Raw genomic sequence first — 12,686 nt, 5'->3', positions numbered from 1 at the left:
ATGTTTGGGTAAAATACATTTAATGTTGGTTCCTATTGTTGTTGCGGTGCAGCGCATTTGGGGAGCGCACCGGGAAGTGGGTGGGAGTGTGAACGCGCAGAGGGCGCGCACGTGTTAAGTGTGTCGGTTGTTCAATAAAGAGACGAGCTGTGCACTGTCCTGCCGTGTTGGTGATTTTAGCTAGGAAAACAGCAAGAAAGTCAATAACTCAAATCTAAATGTAACCCGCCGTACTCGCAGCCTCCGGAGACTGGGAAGACCGATATTTAAGGGTTACAGTAATATTAATAGTAAGGTCCGTTACTGGGAGCACAGCTCATAGGGACAATATGCACTCATTTACAGACATGTGTCACAACTGGCTCTGTTTCTTTGACAGATCTGCAGGACGGACGGTTGGCTGTTCCCTTCAGCACACATCGCGCCCAAAGCGGAGGAGGAGGAGACAATGGTGGCAATGGTGTGTCACTGTCGTAACGGTGCGGGAAGGACCAAAGAGTGCAGACTCAGGGCGGGTTGAGTTGTTTATTTACAGGATAGTGAATTTCAGTCTTTAATAGTTCATTCAAACACACACGAGGAAGCGGGAGGCAGGCGGGGCGGGCGTAGAGCAGGTCGAGGACGTGAAGCCAGGACCGGAGTGAAGACAGGAGCGGGGACGAGACCAGGGCTGGCGTAGTCCAAAGAGCGGGACCCAGAGCAAGAAGCAGGCGGGACGCCGGAGACCAAGACAGGACAGGTGGCAAGGCAGAGGGATGACTGTACCGGAGCTGGAGCACAGAGGCAGAAGCAGGAACGAGCGAGGGCAGGAATCTGAAAGGTGGCAAAAATCCCAAATGAGTAGGGATGGGCGAAATGAAATGAGATCTTGAGATCTGTACCGAACAAAAGTGGGCGTTCCCAATGGAGACTCAAACTGAAGCGTGCATCATGAACAACGCGATCACGTGATGAGATCTGGGTTTGACTAAATGTGGGTCTTTTTTTTGTGCTACAACTCACACTGGAACTGTGGCACTTTTGAGATGAGCATCTAGCTAGTTTCAGTACTATTTAGTGTGTTGAGAAATCAAATCCATTTACAGATGCAGTCATCAAGAAGGAAATCCTCCACAATGTGAGAACACTTCGTAGTGTCTGGCCATAATAAGGTGTGAATGAATTAGATGACATTTGGCATAAGCTTGACGAAAATGTTAACAACAGTAGAAGAACAAAGAGCTTTGTAGCAGATGCAACCATTGAAGTAGACCGTTACCTTGCTGAAGTTCCAATACCGAGAAGCGAGGATCCATTAATGTACTGGACCAAATCAAAAGTGCTATACCCAACCCTGTATAATCTTTCCAAAAGTTTCCTTTGCTCCCCAGCATCCTCTGTTCTTTGTGAGAGAGTATTCTCAAAAGCTGGAGACATTCTTTCCAAAAAAAGAAACCGTCTCAGTCCAAAAACCCTTGCAAAAATTGTATTTTTAAATGAAAATCAATTAAACAGAATTGTGTGACATGTTTTATTATTTTCATATACAGGCCTTTACAAATATCCAAAGTGTTAGTTGAAATAACTAAGGCTAATACACAGCTCAAATGTTGTAATGTATGCAAAGTAACAGCAGATGGCAGTATTATGAGACCTCATTACTGTACCACATTTTGAATCATTTGGCTGTGAGATCTCATCACCTCATAAGATCTCATTTCTCCCATCACTACAAATGAGAACATGCAGACGTGTAACAATGATGCAAAAACTGAGCTGGAGCATTCACGTTTACACGTGGACGGTCTGGCTCCGAGTGTAGTCTGCCGAGCCCTCATATACTCAGCAGCAGGTGACGGTGATTGCGCTAATGCGCTCCAGGTGCGTGCGGGAGGAGTCAGGAACTCCGCCCAGATCCAGGAAGACAGGTAGGGGAGGGGGTGAGAGCACAGGAGGACAGGAACAAACAGGCATCATGACTGTTGTAGCTTTATGCTGTATCCAGTCTTAGACGTGGGTTATATATAATTAACAGATGACTGAGACCAGGCAGCCGCTCAGGTCGAAGGTTTAACTTTAATGACTAGTACAACTTCTTATGACAACTGTTACACAACAGCACCACCTGTTGGCTGGTGGCGGATATAGCACTGAGCGCAATATACCATATCCCCCTTTTTCAAAGACAAAAATCTGTAACGTTCTAACACAAATGCACCACAGTACTTATGTGTATAATTAGCAAAACTCTTTTCCTTGTATTATCTGAACAATAACAAAATGCATAACACATATTCTGAAAATGTAAACATATGTGTTCTCACTTCCCTTTAGCTTTAAGTAACAAAATAGGAACTCCGAAAATATACACAATATTAACTCATGACCTAGTCATTATATCTAGCCGGGCGTCTTACAGCACGACCACTACGTGTGTAGCATGTTGGAGTGTCTTTAGCTGAATCATCTGGTGGATCATGTGTTGATGGTCCAACTGATTCTGGGGTTTGACAGGACAGTTCATCCGGGTCAGAGTCCAGGGGTTTGTCCTTAAACAGACTTGGATGAATTTTCCTCAGATGTCTCCTGTTCCTCCTCAGGACTCGTCCTGCGGGTGTTTGCACGGTGTAGGAGCGCGGTTCCTCTCTTTGATGAATGATGACTGCTGGCTCCCAACCGCGTTGTGTTTGCATGTGTACAGTGTCCCCAGGTGCCAATACTGGTAGTGGCTTTGCACGTTGGTCAAAATGCTGCTTTCGTTTGAGCTGAATGTCCTGTACTTTGTTGTAGACATCTTGTGGGGTTGATTGTGTCAGCACAGCACTTGTACATGGCAGTGTGCTGCGAAGAACTCTTCCCATTAACATCTGTGCAGGTGAAGCATTCAGTCCAGTAATTGGAGTGTTTCTCAGGGACAAGAGCACTAGGTGTGGATCGGTACCTGTCAACAATGCTTTCTTAAGAGCACTTTTAACAGTCTTAATGGCACGCTCAGCCATTCCATTTGAAGAGGGAAAACCAGGGCTGGAGAATGTGAGCTTGATTTCCCATGAACTAGCAAATGACTTCATCTCATAACTAGCGAATGGAACATGATCGCTCACTATTTCTTTTGGAATCCCGTGCCTTGCAAAAACTGATTTCATTTTTTCAATCACAGAATGAGCTGTCTTACTAGGCAGATTCAGAACTTCAGGGTATTTGGTCAAGTAATCAACTAACAGGAGGTATGGCTGACCATTCAGCTCAAAAATGTCAGCTCCAATTTTCATCCATGGGAGCTCTGGTATTGGATGTGGAATAAGTGGCTCCACTTGGTTTCTTGGTTGCATTTGTTGGCATTGTTCACACTTTTCAATCATCATCTCTATATCACGTGACATTCCAGGCCAGTACAGAACTTTTCTCGCTTTGGCTTTCGTGCGCTGTACCCCTTGGTGAGCAATGTGCAGTTTCTCTAGTATCACGTGTTTGAAGTTTTGTGGTATAGCTATCTTATCTCCTACCATTATAATGTCCTTGTTAACACTGATGGTGTGACGCAATGGCCAATAGCTGTGGAGTGTTTTGTCCAGACTTTTCCTTTTAGCAGGCCACCCGATCGTGTGTCTTTCGCGTACAGCCTGTAGCACCCTGTCCTCTGCTACTGCTGTTTCCAGCTTGTTGAGTGTCTCTTCACTCAGCGCCTCTGTAGCCTCTAAAGTGTACACAACTCTTTCATCACTTGATGTTTCCGTTTCGTTGTCACTGTCTTTGGTTGTTGTGGCACGTGAAAGTGCGTCAGCTATGTACATATGTTTGCCAGGTGTGTATGTGACAGTGAGATCGTACCTCTGCAGTTGTAACAGCATGCCTTGTAGCCTTGCTGGCGCTTTACAGAGTGGCTTGCGCATAATTACTTCAAGCGGCTTGTGATCAGACTGCACTGTCACTGGTCGTCCGTATACATATTGGTGAAATTTTTTGGCAGCAAACACAATGGCTAGTAACTCTTTTTCTATTTGTGCATACCTCTTTTCTGTGTCAGTGAGTCCTCGTGACGCATAGCATACAGGTTGTCCTTCCTGCAGCAGACATGCACCCAGTCCATCTTTTGAAGAGTCAGCTTGTAATGTTAGTGGTTTCCTGTGGTCATAAAATCTCAAAACTGGTGCTTGTGTCAGCGTGGACTTCAGTATTTGTAAAGCTTTGGTGTGATGTGATTGCCACTGCCATACCGTGTCCTTTTTAAGAAGCTGTCTCAAAGGAGCTGTTAGCGAAGCTTCGTTTGGGATGTACTGTGTCAGAAATTTTGTCATCCCAAGAAGACGTTGAAGGCTTTGTTTGTCCTCTGGAGTGGGCATGCTCACAATAGCTTTGATCTTTTCGTCATCTGCTTTCTGTCCAGCTGCAGTGATGATGTGACCCATGTATTTCACTGTATCCACTTTGAACTGTATTTTGTCCTTGTTAAACTTAACATTTGCAGTTTTTGCTCTTTCCATCACCTTTTGTAGGATCTCATCATGCTCTTGTACTGTGGCTGCTGCAATGATCATGTCATCTGCTATGATAAACACACCAGGTATGTCACCAAAAATTTCACAGTTCTTTTGTTGAAATACCTCGCTAGCTGATTTAACTCCAAATGGGAGTCGGAGGAAACGATACCGACCCCAGGGCGTGTTAAAAGTACAGAGCTTGGAAGATGGCTCGTCCAGTTTGATTTGCCAGTAACCATCTTTTTCATCCAGAATGGTGAAGATAGATTTTCCAGCTAGTTTACTGCGGACATCCTCATGTGTGGGAATGGAGTAGTGCTGGCGTTTCACTGCTCGGTTCAGATCACAAGGGTCCAAACACACCCTTAGTGTCCCGTTCCTTTTCTGTGTGACGACTAAACTGTTCACCCATTCAGTAGGCTCATTGACAGGCATAATGACATCTCTGTTTTGTAGATCTTTTAATGTCTGTTTCAGTGGGTCCAATATGGAGAGAGGCACATTACGACATGCGTGTATCACAGGCGTTACATTTGTATCAATGTGTATGTGGTGAACTCCAGGAAACTCACCAAGTCCTGTGAAAACATCTGCATACCTCTCCAAAAGGTCTTTCTTAGTGGCTGGTGGTTTGGTTGTATTTGCGGTAAGTGACTCAACTCGTTGCACCAGTTGCAGCTCTTCACATGCTTGTCCACCCAAGATTGACTTATCTGCATCGCTAGTCACAAAAAAGTCAAGTACAACTTTGGTCTCCTTCATTTCACATTCGAGAGACACCACACCTTCTGCATGTATGCGAGCACCACCAAAAGCTATGAGTGCAATCTTTGTAGGCTTTAACTGAGGAGCACCATAAAGTTTTTTGTAAACTGACATGGGAAGGACATTTGCATCTGCACCTGTGTCAAGCTTAAAAGTGACTGGCAACCCTTTGATTTTGACAGTCTCTGTCCAACTTTTATTGGTCTCTCTCTTGTCACTGCACACCATTCCTATGTACAATGGGTCCACATTGGTTTCAATGTTGTTCAGTTTTAGTTTTCTTGTAGTTACTGTTCTTTTCTGCAGTAGATCTACACATCTTTGCAAAATGGTTAGCTTTTTTACACTTGTGACACGTTATCCCATAGGCTGGACACTGCCTGAGCTCATGCTTATTACCACACTTGTTACAAACCGTTTGCTTGATACTGCTTGTTTTATTTGCAGGTTTTGCAGGTCGACTATGTCCTGTTGCTTTTCTTAACGCATCCACTGACATGTCTTGTGTGACTGAAGCCGACTGCATAGCCTGGATCTGTGATTTGGCTACCTCCGCTGATCTGCATATTTCAATTGCTTTGCATAGAGTTAGGTCATTATCACGAAGCAGTCTCTCTTTTAATCTCCTGTCATTAATGGTGAAAACCAACTTGTCTCTGATCATCTCATCTTCATTACGTCCAAACTCACAGTCTTTGCTTTTTTGACGGAGTTCTGTGACGTATCTGTCCATTGTGATTCCCTCTGGCATTGGATGTGACCAGAACTGATGGCGCTCAAAAACAACGTTTTTTCGCGGGCTACAATAGCTCTTGAATGCTAGCATAACATCTTCAATTGTTAGCGCGTCTCCGGCAGGGGTAATAGTCAGTGTGTTATATACTTCTAGTGCCTCCTCACCGATAGTATGCAGGAGAATGGCTGTTTTAACCTTTTCATCTTTCTCCAACGCACCTGAAGCGATCATGTATAGACGGAATCTTTGCTCCCATCTGCGCCAAGTCTCGGACAAATTGCCGGTGAGTAGCAGGGGCGACGGCGGTTTGAACTGCTCCATGCCGCTAGCAACTTGTTTAGCTGTGTACTAATCTCTGGCCGTCTTACTGTTGGGATCTTTGTTCGCTCACTTCACACGGCAGCTCAAACTTCTGACACCAAGTTGTAGCTTTATGCTGTATCCAGTCTTAGACGTGGGTTATATATAATTAACAGATGACTGAGACGAGGCAGCCGCTCAGGTCGAAGGTTTAACTTTAATGACTAGTACAACTTCTTATGACAACTGTTACACAACAGCACCACCTGTTGGCTGGTGGCGGATATAGCACTGAGCGCAATATACCACAATGACAGTCACATATGCCCTTCGACCCAAAACAATGGGGATAACAACTTTGTGGGAGCCAAGCATTTTACTTCTTGTTATAGTATTGCATGCACATTCAAGGTGTCAATATGTGATTTAATTTAATGGATGCTGCTCTTATTTTATTTCTTTTAATAATTTTAGATTTGCCAGTGTTTCCTCTGAGGAGCCCTCTGCACCGGGAGCTGTGGTTGGCTGTGGCTGCTGGGCCCTGGCTCGTGGGCCCTGGAGGTTTGGTCTTGACCTCATCTCTTCTCTGGGCCCTGGGCTGGTGTCCTGTGGCTGTGGGTGACCCTGCTCCTGGTGCAGATGGTTCCTCTGGTGGCGCTCTCTCATCTGGTTCATCTTTATCCAGCCTATGGCATTTAAACTTATTTTAATGAAACCAAAGGTATTTTAACACGTGTTGGGGTGGGGGGTGGGAGTGTGCGTTGGGGTAGGGGGGTTCTCTGGTTGTGTTTATTGATGTGTTGGGGTTGGGTTGTTTGGCTGTGGGGTGGTTGAGACTGATTTTAATGCACTGTAAAGCACTTTGTGTTACATTTTTCTTGTATGAAAAGCGCTTTATAAATAAAGTTTGTTGTTGTTGTTGTTATATCAATACTTGGTTTGTATGGACAGGTGCTGTTTTAATGTTAATCTTTGGCTTATATGGATAGATACTGTTTAATGTTAATATTTGATTTATATTGATAGATGTTGTTAATGTTAATATTTGATTTATGTTAATAGATGTTGTTGTTGTCATTTCTCAAAATAAAACCATCACTAATACTCAGAATCAGAATCCTTTTATTTTGGTGATAAAGTGCAACATAAAAACACACTGAATAAATACAAATAAGGGCATGCACGAAGTTAAAAAAAAAAAAGAAGATATGCTTAAAAATCAAATACTTAAAGGTAGAAAATATATACACAGCCCTGTGGAGATCCTGTTCTGATGGTCCGAGTATCCGAGACATTCTTCCCCAGCCGTACGCGCTGCCTCCTGTCCGTCAGGAAGTCAGTGATCCACCTGCAGGTGGAGTCAGGCACACTGAGCTGAACGAGCTTGTCCTGGAGCAGAGCAGGGAGGACGGTGTTGAACGCAGAGCTGAAGTCCACAAACAGGATCCTGGCGTAGGTTCCCGGGGAGTCCAGATGCTGAAGGATGAAGTGAAGGGCCAGGTTAATGTCGTCTACAGAACGATTGGCTCTGTAGGCAAACTGCAGAGGGTCCAGGAGGGGGGAGGTGAGTCCCCGGAGGAAACCCATCCAGACACGGGGAGAAACATGCAAAACTCCACACAGAAAGGCCTGGGCGACCCGTGGATCGAACCAAACCTTCTTGCTGTGAGGCATGAGTGTTGCCACTCAGCCACCGTGCTGCCTACACACAAAAACAAAACAACAGGAAAAATCAGACAAAACAAGAAAAATCAGCCAGGCGAGGAGGAGGGAGGGGGGCAGAGGAGGGCCAGGCGAGGAGGAGGAAGAACAGGCGAGGAGGAGGAGAGCCGGGCTAGGAGGATGAGAGCCAGGCGAGGAGGAGAGGGAGGCGGGTGGAGGAGGGCCAGGCGGGGAGGAGGAGAGGGTCCAGCTGTCATTGGGGCATCTGAATGAGTTACACTCCACAGGGGGAGTGGGACAAGGGACAACATCTGAATAGCATTGCTGATGAGAAAATAGGACAAAGCAGAGGATAGTGCTCAGGTTGCCATACTTCCCTCAGCTAGTTATCTCCTACTGCAGCCTATCTTATCCCAGGAGCTTGGTAACTGAATGCTCTCCCTCCCACTGTACTTTTGGACACTCTAGGAACCACTAATAGTCCTGCATTCTGAGAGCGGAGTGCTCTGTTTGGCTGGTACGGGACAATAGCATCTTGGAGATAGGATGGGGAAATACCGTTTAGGGCTTTTCAGCATCGTTTTTAGGTAAAATATTTCTAATTTTAGTTATATTTCACAGCTGAAAGTATGCAGTTTTACAAGCTAGGTTTATATGGGCTGTGAATGAGAGATTTTGATCAAATAGGACTCCAAGATTTTTTACTGTAGGGCTAGAAGCTATACTCACATTGTCGAGTGAGATTATCTGGTCCAACAGAGAATCTCTTTGACCTTTGACGACAATGACCTCTGTTTTTTCAGGATTTAAGAGCAGGTAATTCAAGGTCATCCAGGTTTTGATGTCCTTCACACAGACACTGAGTTTATCTATTTGATCAGTCTGATTTGGTTTCATTGATAAGTACAGCTGAGTGTCATCAGCATAGCAGTGAAAATTAATGCCATGTTTTCTGATAATGTTACCCAATGGCAACATATACAGAGTAAATAGGATTGGACCAAGCTACTTTAGAACAGGGAGAGGTGCTGTGGTTTATACTAACAAACTGGTACCTATCTGATAGATAGGATTTAAACCATTTGAGGGCGGTCCCTCTGATTCCAATGTCACATTCTAACCTCTGCAGTAGAATGTTGCGATCAATGGCGTCAAACGCTGCACTGAGGTCCAGTAGGACCAGGACTAAAGCCAGTCCGTTATCAGCAGCTAGTAGTAAGTCATTTGTTACTTTAAGCAGTGCAGTGCTCTGTGGTGAGCTGTGTCCACACAGGAGGAGCCACCTCATTCAACACTGGAGGAGGAGCCACCTCATTCAACACTGGAGGAGGAGCCACCTCATTCAACACTGGAGGAGGAGCCACCTCATTCAACACAGCAGGAGGAGCCACCTCATTCAACACAGGAGGAGCCACCTCATTCAACACAGGAGGAGGAGCCACCTCATTCAACACAGGAGGAAGAGCCACCTTATTCAACACAGGAGGAGCCACTGGAGGAGGAGCCACCTCAATCAACACAGGAGGAGCCACCTCATTCAACACAGGAGGAAGAGCCACCTTATTCAACACAGGAGGAGGAGCCACCTCATTCAACACAGCAGGAGGAGCCACCTCATTCAACACAGGAGGAGCCACCTCATTCAACACAGGAGGAGGAGCCACCTCATTCAACACTGGAGGAGCCACCTCCTTCAACACAGGAGGAGGACCCACCTCATTCAACACAGGAGGAGCCACCTCATTCAACACAGGAGGAGCCACCTCATTCAACACAGGAGGAACCACCTTATTCAACACAGGAGGAGGAGAAACCTCGGTCCACAATGTAGTAGGAGCCACCTAGGTCCACACAGGAGGAGGAGCCACCTCATTCAACACAGGAGCAGCCACCTCATTCAACACATCAGGAGGAGCCACCTCGGTCCAAACAGGAGGAGGAGCCACCTCATTCAACACAGGAGGAGGAGCCACCTCGGTCCATACAGGAGGAGGAGAAACCTCATTCAACACAGGAGGAGCCACCTCATTCAACACAGCAGGAGGAGCCACCTCATTCAACACAGGAGGAGGAACCACCTCATTCAACACAGGAGGAGGAGCCACCTCATTCAACACAGGAGGAGGAGCCACCTCATTCAACACAGGAGGAGGAGCTACCTCATTCAACACAGGAGGAGGAGCCACCTCATTCAACACAGGAGGAGGAGCCACCTCATTCAACACAGGAGGAGGAGCCACCTCATTCAACACAGGAGGAGGAGCTACCTCGGTCCACACAGGAGGATACAATTAATTTCACTCCCAGCTCCTCCAGACGTCTGGAGCTCAGACCCTGGGAATGAAACACGCCATTTGTAAAGAAGCGTCACAATTCGGAGCACGTACCTGCAAGTAAAAAAAAAAATAATAATAAAAAAAAATCACAATTCTTTTCACTCCCAGCTGCTCCAACCGCTGGGAACCAAACACGCAACCCGTAAAGAAGCGTCACAATTCGGCCTTTCACTTTCAACTGCTCCGCAGCCAGGACCACGCACATTCTAGTTAAAAAAAAACAAAAAAATCACAATTCATTTCCCTCCCAGCTGCTCCAACCGCGGGGAACCAAACACGCAACCCGTAAAGAAGCGTCACAATTCGTCCTTTCACTTTCAACTGCTCCGCAGCCAGGACCACGCACTTTCAAGTTTTAACCCTTGGATGCACAACTTACCAATACCTACACTCTTCCACGAGTGGGGTCAAAAATGACCCCAATTAAAATCAATGCGTTTTTGCAATAACCTGGGTGTTATTCTTGAAAATCTTTAAAACGAAGAGTTGGAATATTTTCATTTTCCAGGTACTCCTCATAAAACATGTTTGTGACATGAGGCCATTTGCATTTTTATTTATTTTTTCATTAAGTTTAAGAAATAGCTGTTTTTGTGTCACTACCCCCACTTCCACAAGTGGGGTCAAAAATGACCCCAATTGAAATCAGTGTGTTTTTGCTATAAACTAAACACATTTCTCTCATGTTGGTTAAGATGATATATTTTTGCTCAAACAAAAGAGTAATTTCCCTTTTGACATGTACATTTTCTTTTTACTTTTCATTCACATTTTAGCAATTAATAATGAATCAATCAGGTCAGTCAGGTGACAAAACATGTTTGTGTATCCCTATGTCTGAAGGACAAACAGAGAACATTCCACAGGTCCAGAGACCTTAACACTGTCCATGCATATGTACACACACAAGCATCTTATCTTACTGTGTGCACCGTCACAAGCTACTTGCTTCTGGCTGTAACCATTGCACACAGGGGTACTGCATTTCCAACAGCCATCAGTGACTTTGTAATCTTTGTTTTGTGGACACAACTGGGACCTCTTTCTCAGTTTTTGGCACGCCACTCCTTCCCATTGCTTCAGTGATGTAGGTTGGTAGAGTCGGTGTACCTTTCAGTCGACTTTTCATGTGAGGTGTCACAAGCTTCTTTGAGACGTTTGTGAGGAAGTGTCGTCATCCGTTGGTGATGTCTATACAAGATTCAGGGTGCTGAGCCCTGAAAAATGAAAAATAGGCATTCAGAGCACCATGGGCCACTTCTGCGTCTGCCATTTGCAGGTGTAGTTGCCAATTGTCTGGTCCATAGTATTTACTCCTCCTTTGGTCTGGTTGTAAAAGCGGATCACTTCTGTTTTGTTTTGTTTTTTCCTTTGGGCTGTTTTCATCCACCATCTTGCTGTGGTGCATTGTCCAAACAGTAGAACAGCCTTTCCCTTTTGTCTCACATAGCTGATCGTGGTCATGCTGCCACTGAACCCAAATTCAGTGCTGTGGACCACTCTGGACCTGGAAGCCTTCATGATTGGTGGAATGTCTGACTTGTTCTGTCGCTAAGTTCCCACAGTCAGACCCTTCTCCAGGAGATGCTCTGCAAGAGGCACACTGGTGAAGAAGTTCTCCTTGGTGATGTTGTGACCTGTGTGTCTGAATTCGCTGTACAACTGACAGAAAATGTTTTCCCCCAGATTCTTCTGGATATCTTCCCCTGGCTGTCTCCCTAGGTACATGATCCCATCAACTGCATATAGGGTGCATGCATCACAAACCCCCCCCCCCCCCCCCTCCTGGGTGGTGAGACTGCTGACATCAGGTGTGTTAGTGAGACAATATTGACAGTCAAAGTTGCATCAGGTGTGAGAGATGACATCAGATGTGTAAGTGGCACAGTCAGAGTTGCTAAGAATGAAAGGTTCACAGAAGATTCCATAGGAATTGCTTGGGGTCATTTTTGACCCCACTTGTGGAAGAGTGGGGTAGTGATACAAAAACTGCAATTTCTTAAAATTAATGAAAAAGTAAAGAAAAATGCAAATGGCCTCATGTCACAAACATGTTTTTTGAGGAATACCTGGAATATGAAGAGATAATGAAAAGATTCTTCAAAATCTTTTCATTTAAAAGATTTTGAAGAATAACAAACTCTGGGGTCATTTTTGACCCCACGTGTGCATCTAAGGGTTAAAAAAACACAATTCATTTCACTCCCAGCTGCTCCAACCGCGGGGAACCAAACACGCAACCCGTAAAGAAGCGTCACAATTCTGCCTTTCACGTTCAACTGCTCCGCACGTCAGGAGCACGTACATGCTCCTGACGTGCGGATCCCAATTCGGGTTTTCACCCCAGCTGCTCCGATGCCTGAGCTAGGACTGGGGTATGAAGAAATCAACCTGTAATGGGGCATCGCAATTCGGGTTTTCACGAGC

This window comes from Periophthalmus magnuspinnatus, chromosome 3 (genome assembly GCF_009829125.3).
Source record: "Periophthalmus magnuspinnatus isolate fPerMag1 chromosome 3, fPerMag1.2.pri, whole genome shotgun sequence".
NCBI classification, from domain to species: Eukaryota; Metazoa; Chordata; class Actinopteri; order Gobiiformes; family Gobiidae; genus Periophthalmus; species Periophthalmus magnuspinnatus.
The sequence above is the reverse complement of the archived record's forward strand: the minus strand, read 5'-3'. Positions refer to the sequence as shown.